General features: G+C 37.8%; 1 protein-coding gene across 1 annotated transcript in view; it reads right to left on the bottom strand.

The window, feature by feature from the left end:
* PRPF38A (pre-mRNA processing factor 38A) overlaps positions 1-13,215 on the bottom strand; it is a 149,305-nt gene that overhangs the window by 63,859 nt on the left and 72,231 nt on the right. The window lies entirely within an intron of this gene.

Below are 13,215 nucleotides of genomic sequence, written 5' to 3'. Positions count from 1 at the left end.
TTGACAGCCCCGCAGGCAGCATAGCTGTAGAGACCTTGCTCTCCAGCTAAGTTTAAGCAGAAGACATTCAAGAAAATACAAAAAAAATCAACAAACCCAAACCAAATACAGTGGTAAATGTCATGGTTTCAGAGTCTGATTCAAGACTTGGTGAGGTTAATAATACTGTGTTGAAAAGAGAGAACTCATGTAAGTCCTACAACTTCCTGGGGTGCAGGAACATCTAATTCCAGTCTAACAGGTATTTGTCTTTTGAAATGTCTTCATGCATCTTGTTCAGTTGCTAATAGCTATTTTGTTCCAAAACCTGAATTCCTGTCCTTGTTTTTCTTTGTGATTCCCCTTATTCCTCTGTTGTTTATTTTCCAACTTATCCTTTCTTTGTTTCCTGTTCATATCAGAATTCAACCACCAGGGTAAAAAGAGATTTATCAGCCAGTTGAATCCAGAAGGGTTCAAATCACCTTTACAACTTGAGTATTCCCAAATCAAGTAGTCAAGAGATGTTTAGGAATATAGGACATTCTCAGTTGGTTTTGTATTTCATGTTATTTTACTTTTGGACATTTTTCTCTTATTTTTCAGAACCCATGTAACAATTTCTACTTGGAATTATTACAACACTGATGTGGAACAAATAAAGTTACTTATCACAGTTTAATGATCAGTCTTACACAATCTTCCACTTGTACTGACTGAGTGTAAGATAGAACTGAGTTGGAGTTGAAGTAAGGGTGGTTTCTTTCTCCAAACTTAATGAAATTTGTCTTCAAAGAAGGCTGAAATGTTATGAAGTGCCAAAGTCTTTTTATATCAATTAGTATACTCATTTATACAATGCAATTAATTTGTACTTGCCATGATTCTTGGGTGAGAATAATTGACATGCTCTGTTCTTCAATTATTTGGAATTATTTATATAAAGCATTAGAAATGAACTTTGAGTTACCTGCCTCAGTGACTGAATTAACTATGTAATGGCTGGAAGATTGAAATAAAAGTAGTTTCTCTTTTGATGAGATGTTAAGGACTTGAAGTGGGAGTGGGAGGCTCTTCACTGACCATGGGCATCATCTTTTATGTCAGAAGAAAACCACATCACCTTGTTTTCCCATTCCAATTGCAAAACACAGACCTCTTCCAGTAAGGACTAGTGGTTTGGACTCTGCAACACATCTTGACCTTTCTTTTTGTCCACTATTGCTAATATCAATTTAAGTTACTACACAGATGCCTGCAACAGTTCTCTCTGCTGAAGAGTATGTTTCAACTTAACAACGAGGTCCTTCAGCTTTCAGAAAAACAAACACAGATCAAAGACCTTTGCAGGACACACTTCAATAACAGACAAATTATCTAGGTAATTCAGGAGCAGCTTTCAGAACTGTGTCCAAAACAGGATACTTCTATTCTCTGAGTGCCAAACTATAATCCTTGTAAATATGAGTCTTTTCTGCAGTGAAGCTCTAGCTCTACCAAGCCTGATAAAACCTGCCAACTTTGGCAGATGCTTGCAACCCAGACTCTTCTGCAAATCTTTAACTGACTTACTGGTGATGATACTGACTTCCAAGAGATTGTTTTGGCTGTACTTAAATCCCGTTTTCACAATACTTGGTGCCATGGAACTGTCTCTTTGGCTTTCTATTTCTTACAACTGTTTACAAGCCTTCCCAGTGAAGTCATAAACATAAATATATGTATAATTATAACAGTAGCAATTCATGTAATTGTTAAGAATAATTGCAATCTTTATCTAAACTACTATTAATGTGAAAAGTATGCAGCCTCTTATTTAATTATCCTAACTCCACAATTTACTGGCCACCAGAACTGGGATGGTTTAATTTTCCAGCAAATAGAAAGAGTTCTCTGACTGAACACAGCTTAGAGCAAAAGGGACCTGGGGAAGAAGCTAAACCATCTGATTTAGCTGTTCCATTTACAGTGAAGTTAATTGTACCTCTGCAGTGACCACTACTTAAATGCTGAGAACAAGCATTCATACTAACATTCTTGGGACACATTTCTACCAGCCAAGCTTCTAAGAAACAGATTAATTATGAACTACTGATAGAGCTGTTTGGATCTGCAGCAATCCTCATCCTCAGACCTACATGGAATGTTTTTCTTTAGGCACATAATCCAATTATTAATAGGCAAAGAGCTGCATAAATTACCTTCAGAAGTAATCTGGTGGCAAATTGTGCAATTAAACCAAACTGTCATGCCAAGATGGTGTAACTAGCCCTGATGAGGAGTAACAGCTCAAACTGACATCAGGGTTAGTGTAGACAACATGTTTTATCACACGTAAGTAGTAGGCAGATGACAGCATAAGGTTTAAAACTGAAAGGGGAACAGAAGTTTAAGGGGTGCATGTTTGCAGTACAGTGAGATGCTGTCACTCAGAGGACTAAAAGAGAAGGACTGATGCTAGGTGCATTCTAAAGAGGAGGATCTGGTTTGACACTGCCTTATTTGACTCTTGTGCATTGGTGAAGGACGGAAATCTGACAAGAGAGTATGATACATCTTGGGTTCTGCTCTCAATTCAGATGATGCACACTGTAACCAAATTGCTTTCCCAGTGTGTGCTTCAGTTTAACTCTGTAAATTTGGGAGAATGGTGGAGCTGTCTGACACTTGTTTGGTAAAAAGTTGGTGTTTTGAGGTCTTCTCTGTGAAAGTGAACACATGTAGAAAGCATCGTTATGATTTTTTCATGTCACTCTAGAGCCTACTAATTTTTCTAGTAATTTTAACTGTCTTTTATGCACATTATTCTTTAATTGATTCCCCCACTCAATGTATAGTATAGATTTTGCCTTTATACTGTCTCTGCTTTACAGAGCTAAATAATGAGGAGGGAGAAAGTAATTTGGAGTATCAGGAAGTAAAAAGAGGTTTCAGTCAAAATTTAAAGGAAGAGGGCGAACCAGTGAAACAGAGTGAAGGAGCAAAATCTATTTTCAGTGTTGACACTGGTAATTTTGAGGTGAGGATGGAGTTCTGATAAATAGTTTGTGTTTGTATGTGTAATGGCCTCAGTATCTATGATATTTTATGTTCTGTTATTGGTAAATATTTCAAAATAATGGCTCCCTTAAGCAAATCTTACCCTTTTGCACTTACTCATTTGTCTAGAAATAGAATGATACAGGATAATATAGTTTCCAATAATGAACCTAGACAAAAAGTGTTGACTGCAATTTGTCTTCATGGAGTTTTCATTTCTTTTTCAGAGGGGAAAATTCTTTTTACTGAGCTGAGCTTTAGCACAGAATTTACATGCACCTTACCAAAACTTTCACAAAGGGACGCTGCCTCAATCATTTAACTTTGCTTTTATTTACTCTGCTTGTAAAATAGACTTCTTTGTAATTTTAGAAATACAGTTCTATGTTGTAATACAATTTCTACCCGAGTAGGAGGATACAAATTTTAAAGGATTCTAGTAAATATGTAGTTTCTGCATATAAGGGATGATTATGGGGATAATTCTGAAACTGAGTTACTCAATTGCAAGGAAATTAGAAATGATGTGCCTGTTATTTCAGACCATTTAAGCAAGATATCCATCGGAGAGAGCCCTTGTAAAACATACTTGGGTGACACGGTTTAGTGTGAGGTGTCCCTGCTCATGGCAGGGGGGTTGGAACTAGATGGTCTTAAGGTCCTTTCCAGCCCTAATTATTTTATGATTCTGTGATTCTATGTAAGTTGCTTCATCTTTTCAGCACTGATTCTACATTAATACACAGAATGGAAAATTCTAGATTTATAGCAGTTTTGTACTGAAGTCTTCTCTCCTGTGTTTTCTGTCTCCAGCTAACTGTGGGTTTTTTTAGTTTAATTCAGGAGTGTGTTGTGAGGGTAGAAGTCATGAAAGAGAGACTGAGACTGAATGAGAAGTCCAAAAAGACCAATAGGGCCACCAGTGGGAGGACAGATGAAAGGGAGCTGAAAATAAAAAAATGGAAGGGAGGTCTGAAGCTGAAATGGAGAAGCAACAGCACAACCGATAAGACAGGAATGAAGTGAAAGAAGATGTTAAGGCCAAAGGTTTGGGCTCTGACCCAGCTGGGGTAGGAAACTGGAACTGGCATTAGAAACATAAGGATCAGGGGCTGGGATCTGGTGGTTAAATAGAACAGGGCTAGGATGAAGAGGTGGGAGTAGGAAAAAGTGACCAGAGGCAAACTGAAGGGACAAGGCAAAGAGGACCAGGCTTTGGAGTAACAGGAAAAAAGCCTGTGCTCACTAGAGGTCATTTACCTGTTCAGCTTGGAACCAAGGTTTGGCCCCCTTCCTTTGTCAGCAAATAAGTTTAGATCCATTTAGTTCTCTTTCACACATACAATGACTGTTATTTATTTCATTAATCCATGTGGCAAAGTTCTGTATGATAGTTTGAAATATTTCAGACTACCTGTGGGGTTGCCAAGATGAAATTCTGCTCGTTTTCTCTATTTGTTTTCAAACACAAGAAATTACATGTACAAATTACATTCAAAGAACACTAGGTTGCTCAGAATTTAGAAATGCCAGACTTACAGCTAATAATATGATCACACACTGCTTTTGAAGAGATTCCATTTCCTTTGGCAATGGAGTTTTTAAGGGTTTTATCTTCTTACTCTTTTCTAATGCATGGTCAAATGTTTATGTACTGCACATTAACATACCTACTGTGAATGCAGAATTATTTCAGCCTTGGGTTTGCTTTTTTTTAACACTTATGACTGCTTCACAGATATTAATTCATTTTTCCAGTGCCCTGTGTGATGACAAGATGGGATATATATCTGTTTTTCAGATATAATAATTTTTTACATACCTGTCTCTCACACCTGGCTCCAGAGGCCCAGATGTCTATTGCAGGGCCAATAGTTTTTCTTGTTATAGGAAAGCTGAGACATACTTAATATCTGTAAAATGCATGACAACCTTGAGCAGAAAATTATAGAAGACTTCAAAGTATTGCTTCCAATGACTAGAACAACATTTTATTAACATGCAAAACCATTATTACTAATCCTGGAAAGGAGACTTTTCTGTCTGTCACTTGGCTGACAGCTAGAATGCATTTTTCCTCTGCATTTAAAAATGCACTTTAAAGGTGTTCTCAGTTAAAAACATAGAAGTCAAGATACTGAAAAATTCCATAAGCAATCAGAATCATAACAGAAATGTCAGTTCAACCTCGTTACTGATGGCAGTGCTCTAATTTTCATGGCAAAGAAGTCACATAATGCATTCCTTCTTGATTCATGTATTACGTGGAGTTACGAAAGATGGGAATTTGTCCTTTTCACTCCTGATACTGATGTGTTAGTCACAAGCAATGATGTGCCTTTCTTAATAGTTGCTTTCTTGACAGAGCTTCATTTTTATTTTCTACCTACAAAAGCTCATTTTTATTCCTCTTTTCTGGTGCTGGAGTTGAGTTTGTTTTCCACTTTTGGAACACTACTTGATTTGAGATGCTGTAAAGAGAATTCGTTTCCATAGCCCTTCTACCTTTGGCTGAAGCTCTAAAGCCTTATTCTGTTTGAAATCCCTTTTCACTTCCGCAGTGGAGACAGGAAGCAGTTGCCCAACATATGCCGATAATTCAAAGGAAAGATAAAAGGTATATTCTTATTATGAACACCTAACGTAGCCTATGGTTTGATAAGATATTTCATAACATTAAACAACTATAGGCTGCTAATAATAACTGGGGCTTAAATGGTTTTGTATGTCTTTGAGACACTAGAGGTGTTTCAACTCAATTATGTTTGCACAATAGTTATTAAAAGGCAACCGAGGCATGTGATCCTAATCTGTTAATCTCGTGTGTACCTCATTATCAGAACACCAGGTTGCCACACAGTCCAGAATGGGTGGAATTACTCTTATTTGAAGCTGGGTCAGGTCTTCACCTCGTCAGTCCTGGTTTGATGAAATGGTCACCAGCTACATCTCAGGTGAATGATTCATTTTATCTGTGTTAGTCAGTAGTCAGATGTTCTCTTAGAACTGGATGAAGCAATAAGATCTATTACATCTGTTCCTCCTAACCATCTTCTAGATACTACTTGAAACAGTTGACAAAACAGCCTGAGCATGCTTCAGCACTGCCTCAGTACACAATTTGCCCTCTTAATTCAAGTAGCTAAAGGCGGCTTTTTGAAATGTCAGGTGGCTTTGTGTTGGTTTGTTTGAGGCATGCTTACACGCCTTCATAAAGAATTCTTTTATCTCAGGAAGAAAAATAAGCTGCAATGACGTCTTAAGCTGCTCCAGTTTAAATCATATTTGCTGCCTGACCACACTAAATCGCTACAGAAAAGAACTGCTGACACAGAATGAGAAATAAAGAAACCTTAGAGCTTCACAGGCCATGTATTCAGAATTGGTTTTAGTCTCCCACTAGTTGTCTCGAAACTACTTCCCATTTTGGTTCTCTTGGGAGTGTTCATATAAAGAGATCAAAATGTCATGTGCCAAAAGCTTAAAACTCAATTTAGTTCATTTTCTCCAAGTCTTGGCTGAGGTCTGTTGGTAGGATGATTGGAAGGAACTCTTCATCCTATCTTGCTCTGAGGATACATCAAACTTCAGTTTCCAAGGCTTTTAGGTTTTCAGATTTTTCAAGGCACTGATTAAAATGAGCATCCACAGTTCAGATCACACCACTTATTCAGAAGCATCACGTGCATGAGAAACCAGCCCTACTTTCTGTCTTGCACACCTTGCAGAGCTCCTCTGGGAATCTAGGGGCTCCCTGGAATCTTCGTCTGTGTGGTGTCCTCTGTGTGTCATTTTTAAGTGGTGTCCTTGCTTTGAACCTCTGACCCTCAGTCTTACTTGTGGTTTTGTTTTGGCATTTTCTTTTCTTCAGTGTTTTGCTTTTGGGTTCTGTGTCCTGCCTTTAGGGTTGAAAGATAATCTTTTTGCCCTCAGTAAGTCTAGTGTGGCCACACAGAGTGTGGGCAAAAACATACAGGCTGGTATCAATCCCATTTATCAACTTTTCTCCAGCACTGATCAAAGTGACTTCCTCTCAGTCTAAGAAGAAAAGGTTTGACAGAGAACCCATCTGAAACCTGGGGGAGAATTTCTCCATTTGCTCCTGAGTAAAGTACTTCATTTGTGGAGTACTTTTCAGTACTTTTCTCCACTTCTTGTGAAGAAACAAGATCTCCAATGTCTTCCTTCACTCAGTCCTTTTATTTTGTATCTTGTGCTAATTCCTAATTGCTTACTTCATTTATCTCAACTATAGCAGATGTGTGGCTCAAGAAGAGACAAGAATTGGCTTTTCAACAGCACAATTCCTAATTGAATTTTATCACCTGTTTGGCATCCATTTTGGTCAGTGTTTGGAAGAAGTTGATGAGCAAGTGCCAAATTCCACTATTCTCTGCCTTTAGTTGTTCATGTTTTTTCCTGGCCAGCCTAAGATATCAAAAGGACAGGGATCTTCCACATAAGGTCCTGTCTGCTTTCCTGGAATTAAAAACATTTAGCGATACACACCACCAGTATTTTCGCAATAGGTGTTTTTTTGACTTGAGGAAAAAAGACATTTAAACACTTCTGTTTGACAGGAAGTGAGAAGGTGAACAGTTTGGGGAGGTGCCATACTGAAAGGTCCAAGGCCTGAAAGGGAGTGTAAGGCATATCTTCAAAACTCTTTCACTGGAGATAGTCATAGCAGAAAACTTATTACCCATGAGTAAGGAGTAAGATATGTTTTAGTGTGTTCACTAATATGCTAGTAGATGTAGTTTGTCTTCCAGCCAAGTCTAAGCCAATACATCTTTAATGAAGCCTATGACATTCATCATTCTTCCATACCTTGAATCTGCACCAGGGATTTTGACAGGAATTGTTTCTATATTGCTACTGAAGCAGAATGTGTAAGTACAGCTCACTGTCACAGACACAATGAACATCTCAGCAGAAGTAGTCAAAGCAGAATGAAGCTAAATTATCTTAATTTACAGTAATATTGCTGTTTATCTTCTGGAAGGGAATGTAATTACTTAATTTGTCTGTTGCTGTCTATTTGTCACATTAACTACTGGCAAATCAATCGGCTTTTACGTGACATAACTTGCTTTCTCTTGTTGGATTAACTAAGGGTGATAGATACATCTGTACAAACTCAGAAGCAGAATATTAAGTTCTTTCTGTTCTTTGCTTTTATTCACTTGTTACCTGCTATTGAGAAAATGGTGTCACCCACACGCTTAGTTGCTTCATCTATAAGATCAATATCAAGCCCTTTTTCATGATGCTGTGAGGTTTCTACAAGTCTCAGTAACAAAATACAGTCATTACCATCCTTAAGTAAGAATCTTCCACTTTACTATTCCTTATGATTACTATAGGACCTCCTGATTCATAAAAGCTAGATCCTATGAACAGAATTATGTATAGCTGATTAAGTCATACTGTCAGTGGAAAAAGGCTACGAAAAGGCTGTCACCATATCACTGTTGATCATAGATCTTTGCTGGCAGGCATGTTGATTCACTTTAGCAAGTTTTCTAATGCAGCACACAGATGTTTTTCCAAATCAGCTGCTTTAGTTATTAGGGAAAGCTTCCATCTTGCACATATACAGCTTTGTAAATATATATATGACACAGAGCCTCTTTGCATTAGAGCCACTGCCGTAACTGTTAGCTGTGAGTGCACCTATGCAAACATGGTGGAATCATGCAGTTTAAGTGATTCTGCATGCTTCTTTTTCCTAATGACTTTAAATCAGCATTCATACCAAGGTAAAGAAGGACAAAAATAAGAGGGTGGATTTTCAGTTTTCTTTTATTTGCCTCACTGTTTGCTATTTTGCAATGGGATTGTTTTAAATGTCACATCCAAAATGTTCGGACTGAGACACAAGCACTGATCTGCCTACTCCAAAGGAAGTTTGCATTTTTATCTCATTATAGGTCTAAAATTCAGACCTCTTATCACACTAGACATTTTTACATCAGAAGCTCCCACTCTCTATTCTAATCTCTTTTCTGCTTCAGAATAATGCCTATAGGAAATCTGTAATGCTTTTATATTAGTGCAATTTGTTCTCAGGTCTGAGATCTTGCTTTAAAAAATAAACCCCCAAAACCAGACATACAATAATTGTGGTTGTATAAATTAAAGCCAGAGTCCTATATAAGGCCAAACATAAATGGTAATCTCCTAACCTTTAAGGCTTTCCACATTATCTCTTGGGGGCAGATCTTTTGAAAGCCTAACTATACTACAAAAGTAGGCCTTATCTGTGGAAATTCTCCAGCTTTTGGAGCAGAATGGGAATGAGATCACATCAGCAGTATGGAAATATATGCCTTGAAGTGTTAAAGAACTTTGTGGGACTCCTTTCGGAATAATGCAGTGTTGTCTAATTGCTTGTATTTAAGTCTTGTACCAGTTATTATCATAACTTTAAAAGTAGTTATCTTCCACATGAGAGTGTAAAAGGAAGATAAATAAAAAATAACTGGTTCATTGCTGCAAGCCTATGCCGCAAGTAAACCTGGCCTGAGAGAAGAGTGCTGAGCATTCATTACACTTCTGGAAATAATAGATGTTTTACTGATGCCAGTCTGTTCCCTTTAGAAAGCAAACAATTCAGCTCACAGATCAAGGGCCGAAATTGATTTGGAATAGTGGTAACAAAGACAGTCTGCCACCATGAAGTCACTTTTAATGAGTCACCATCCAGTCCCAGAGACATCCTACTATTCACAACAGGTAATTAATGCAAATAGGAAAGGGAACCAGTAAGTGTGATACTAATTCTAAGAGTTTGGGTATGTATTGAGGTTTTTTTGCATTTTGAAAGCAAAAGCCAAGACTGCTAACCAAACTATATTGATAGTGAGGGGCTGGAAGCACATCTGTTTTTTTCAAATGATTTCACTTCATTATTCCCCTGTGCTGTGGCTCAAGATGATTTTGGTTCCTGAGAAGAGCTCATTAAATGCATTTCTGCCATTTGAGCTGATAGAGATCTGCAAGAAAGTGAATTTATATCTGGCTGTTAGTGATGCAATATACAAAAAAGGCCATATTTTTATAGATGCTGGACACTCAGATCTTCCATCATATCTATGTAGCTATTCGTAGTATACAGCTTTCTTTGTTTTTTGGTTTATGACTTCTGTTCATATCATATTGTATTCTTTGAGCACCAGCCTCCATGTTGGTTGTTATTTCATGCACTCATTAATTAACTCACTAAAATTCATAGAATCACAGAATGGTTTGGGTTGGAAAGGACTTTGAGATCATCCAGTTCCAACCCCCTGCCATGGGCAGTGACACCTTCCACTAGACCAGGTTGCTCCAAGCCCCATCCAACATGGCCTTGAACACTGCCAGGGATGGGGCAGCCACAGCTTCTCTGGCACGCTGTGCCAGCGCCTCAGCACCCCCACAGGGAAGAATTTTTTCCTGATATCTAATCTCAATTTCCCCTCTGCCAGGTTAAAGCCATTCCCCTTTGTCCTGTCACTACATGTCCTTCTAAAAAGTCCCTCTCCAGTTTTCTTGTTGGCTCCCTTCAGGTATTCTGCATAGTATTATCTCTATTAAATGAGAGGAAAATGAGATTATAGAGTGATTAATTCACATGCTTAGTATCAGAAAGGAGACACAATGCAAGAAGCAAAGTCCAGCACTGATAGTAACTGGTCTGGACATCACAGGATGCAGAAACCTGCAGCAGTTTTTTCACATGCAGTGCTTTAGTGCAGGAAGAAGAAAATCCCTTTTTTTGACAAAGCACTGAGTCTTCAACAAGGCGTCCAGAACATAGCTTATTTGGAAGGATCGAGTGCATTTCAAACTAGTAGATATTATTTTAAACAAGGATTCTTCAGGGGGATTTTCTATAAATATTAAAGTGCTTAGAAATCTGTTTTAAAGATATAAAATAAACTATAAATGCTCCATCCCTGGCAGTGTTCAAGGCCAGGCTGGACACAGCCTTGGGTGATGCAGTCTAGTGCAAGGTGTCCTTGCCTGTGGCAGGGGGTCGGAACTGGATGATCTTAAAGTCCTTTCCAACCCAAACCATTCTATGATTCGCTGTAAGATTGGGATGCACAGTAAACTTGGGTCATTTCTGTCTATTGATACTGTCATAAAATTAGTCTTGGGCTTGACAAACCATGCATGTAGTTGACAAGTAGAAATGGTGTCCTGCTGTTGCTGGTATTCAATAAGACTAAATGATTCATATAATTCAGAGACTTGATCTTGCAGTTTTACTCAATGATCTATTCCTCTTGACTTCGGTATAGCTATAGGCAGAATAGACTGGCAGCCTCTGAAGGCTTCTTCAGAAGAATGTTTTGTTATTGGGAATTGTCAATGGTTTTAACCAAATTGTTCCCTAAGCTGAAACTTGCAGAAAAATATGTTTCACAAAACTCACACTATCAATTTTTAAGTTTGAAAATCATCAAATCGCCTATATTGTCATATATTGTTTAATTTAGATTAAATTTCTTGGTTTGAAATTATTTGCACTTTTAATATTTTATTTATATTTTTTAAGCTTGAAAATATGAATAGCAATTTTGAAACATTCCCTGTCGATTGTATCCAAACAAAATGCTTCAGCTTAACCAAACTGCCTGTTTGGGGATTACTTTTGTGTGAAAACCTAACATATTCATACTCTGTATGGATTTGGATAGACTTCCAATATAAAATGCTTGTATGACAGGAAAACATTTCACTTCATCTCTCCAGTGATCTCTCCAGAAGACAGTAAAGTACCAGTAATAAAATAACTAGTATTTTGAATATAGAAGTAATGACAGATCAGAATGAGTGGTGTCATTCTGAGGGTTAGAGAAGCTGATGTATAATTTAAACTGGGAATTCAGCAAGCTCATTGATTACAAGCACAGTTTCATGATTGTGCCCTTTTATAAAGGATGGGTGAACAATCTGTGGGTGATGGACGTTTTCCTCAGCATCTGGTCTTTGTTTATCATTGTCAGATTTACTTGTTTGCTAAATAAAAATATAATGGTTTATCATATCATTCAGATGAAAGCACTACTCATGATGAAACAGCAACGCTTTTAGGGAAAGAGGGACAAAAAAGACAGAGGACTATTTTATATAATACAATAATAGCTTTTTGGCTGCATCTTCCACTTAGGGAAACTAAAACTACAGCTCCCTGAAAGTAGGATTTCTGTGATTTGTTTGATGGTGAAGCATTACACAGAACTGTATTTACAGATCAGGTGTTACAGAAGTTCGCTCTTCAAGAAATCATACTTCAGTCTTTTCTGTTGTTCTAGAATACTGTTATCTCCTTCTATTGTCATTGTTCCATCAATTAGTAATTAGGAAAGAACCAGTGCCTGACTCTGCAGATGCTGTTATTCCTCGAGTGGGGGAAAAGAATCTACATCAGCTCACCTTCCAAATACAAGTCTTTAGGCTTACTTAAAATGCAATGACACTTCAACTGTCCTCATTTTCTGGAATTAGTATAGGTCTTGTTCAGGAGATATCTTGTAATGCTTTGAGATAAAACAGCATGTCTGATCTAGTAGGCCTCTAGATTGACAGCTTGGATCAGGTTTTCTAGGCTAAGAATGGAAAGTTACTCAGGGCTGACTTCAGCTCCTGTGTAGAGCCATCTGGAAAAGGTCAACCATTATCACTAGACAAGCCCCCACTGTTGCCTGTGCCAAGATGCTGCAGAGTTGGCATAAAGATGTAGCTGAATTTTGTTGTTTTTTATCCTATATTGTGGGCATCACTGTGTGAGCTGGGTAGGTAGATGAGTTAGCTGTGTAGCATTCAATCAGTCACCTCTGTGGTGATGTTCAGGTACAGCTGAGTAACTTTCTTCTTCTCTGCATATGGCTCTGCTATTGTGCTTTAATATGGTTCAGATTCTCATTCTCTTGGTGCTTTCAGTATCGCATCCATCAAAGGGTTTGAAAACTCCTTTGTGTTTTGTCAGTGATGTTTCTATTTTGGGATCTGTTAATCATGTCACAGAAAATACCTGACTTCTCTGCTTACTAGCCTCTTCCTGTGAGTGAGTCAGAGGTTAAGCTTGTTAAATTCCATTTGGCTCTAGGAGTAGCTACAGTATAAATTTATGTGTATATAGAATGTATTTGGCTGATCCAATAACTGAAGGCAGCATAAGATTTGTTTTACTTAATCAAAGGG

The sequence above is a fragment of the Pezoporus occidentalis genome, unplaced genomic scaffold (assembly GCF_034315485.1).
Source record: "Pezoporus occidentalis ecotype Australia unplaced genomic scaffold, CSIRO_AGI_Poc_V1 ctg25, whole genome shotgun sequence".
Lineage (NCBI taxonomy): Eukaryota > Metazoa > Chordata > Aves > Psittaciformes > Psittacidae > Pezoporus > Pezoporus occidentalis.
Note: the sequence above shows the minus strand (reverse complement) of the source record. Positions and strands in the feature narration are given on the sequence as shown.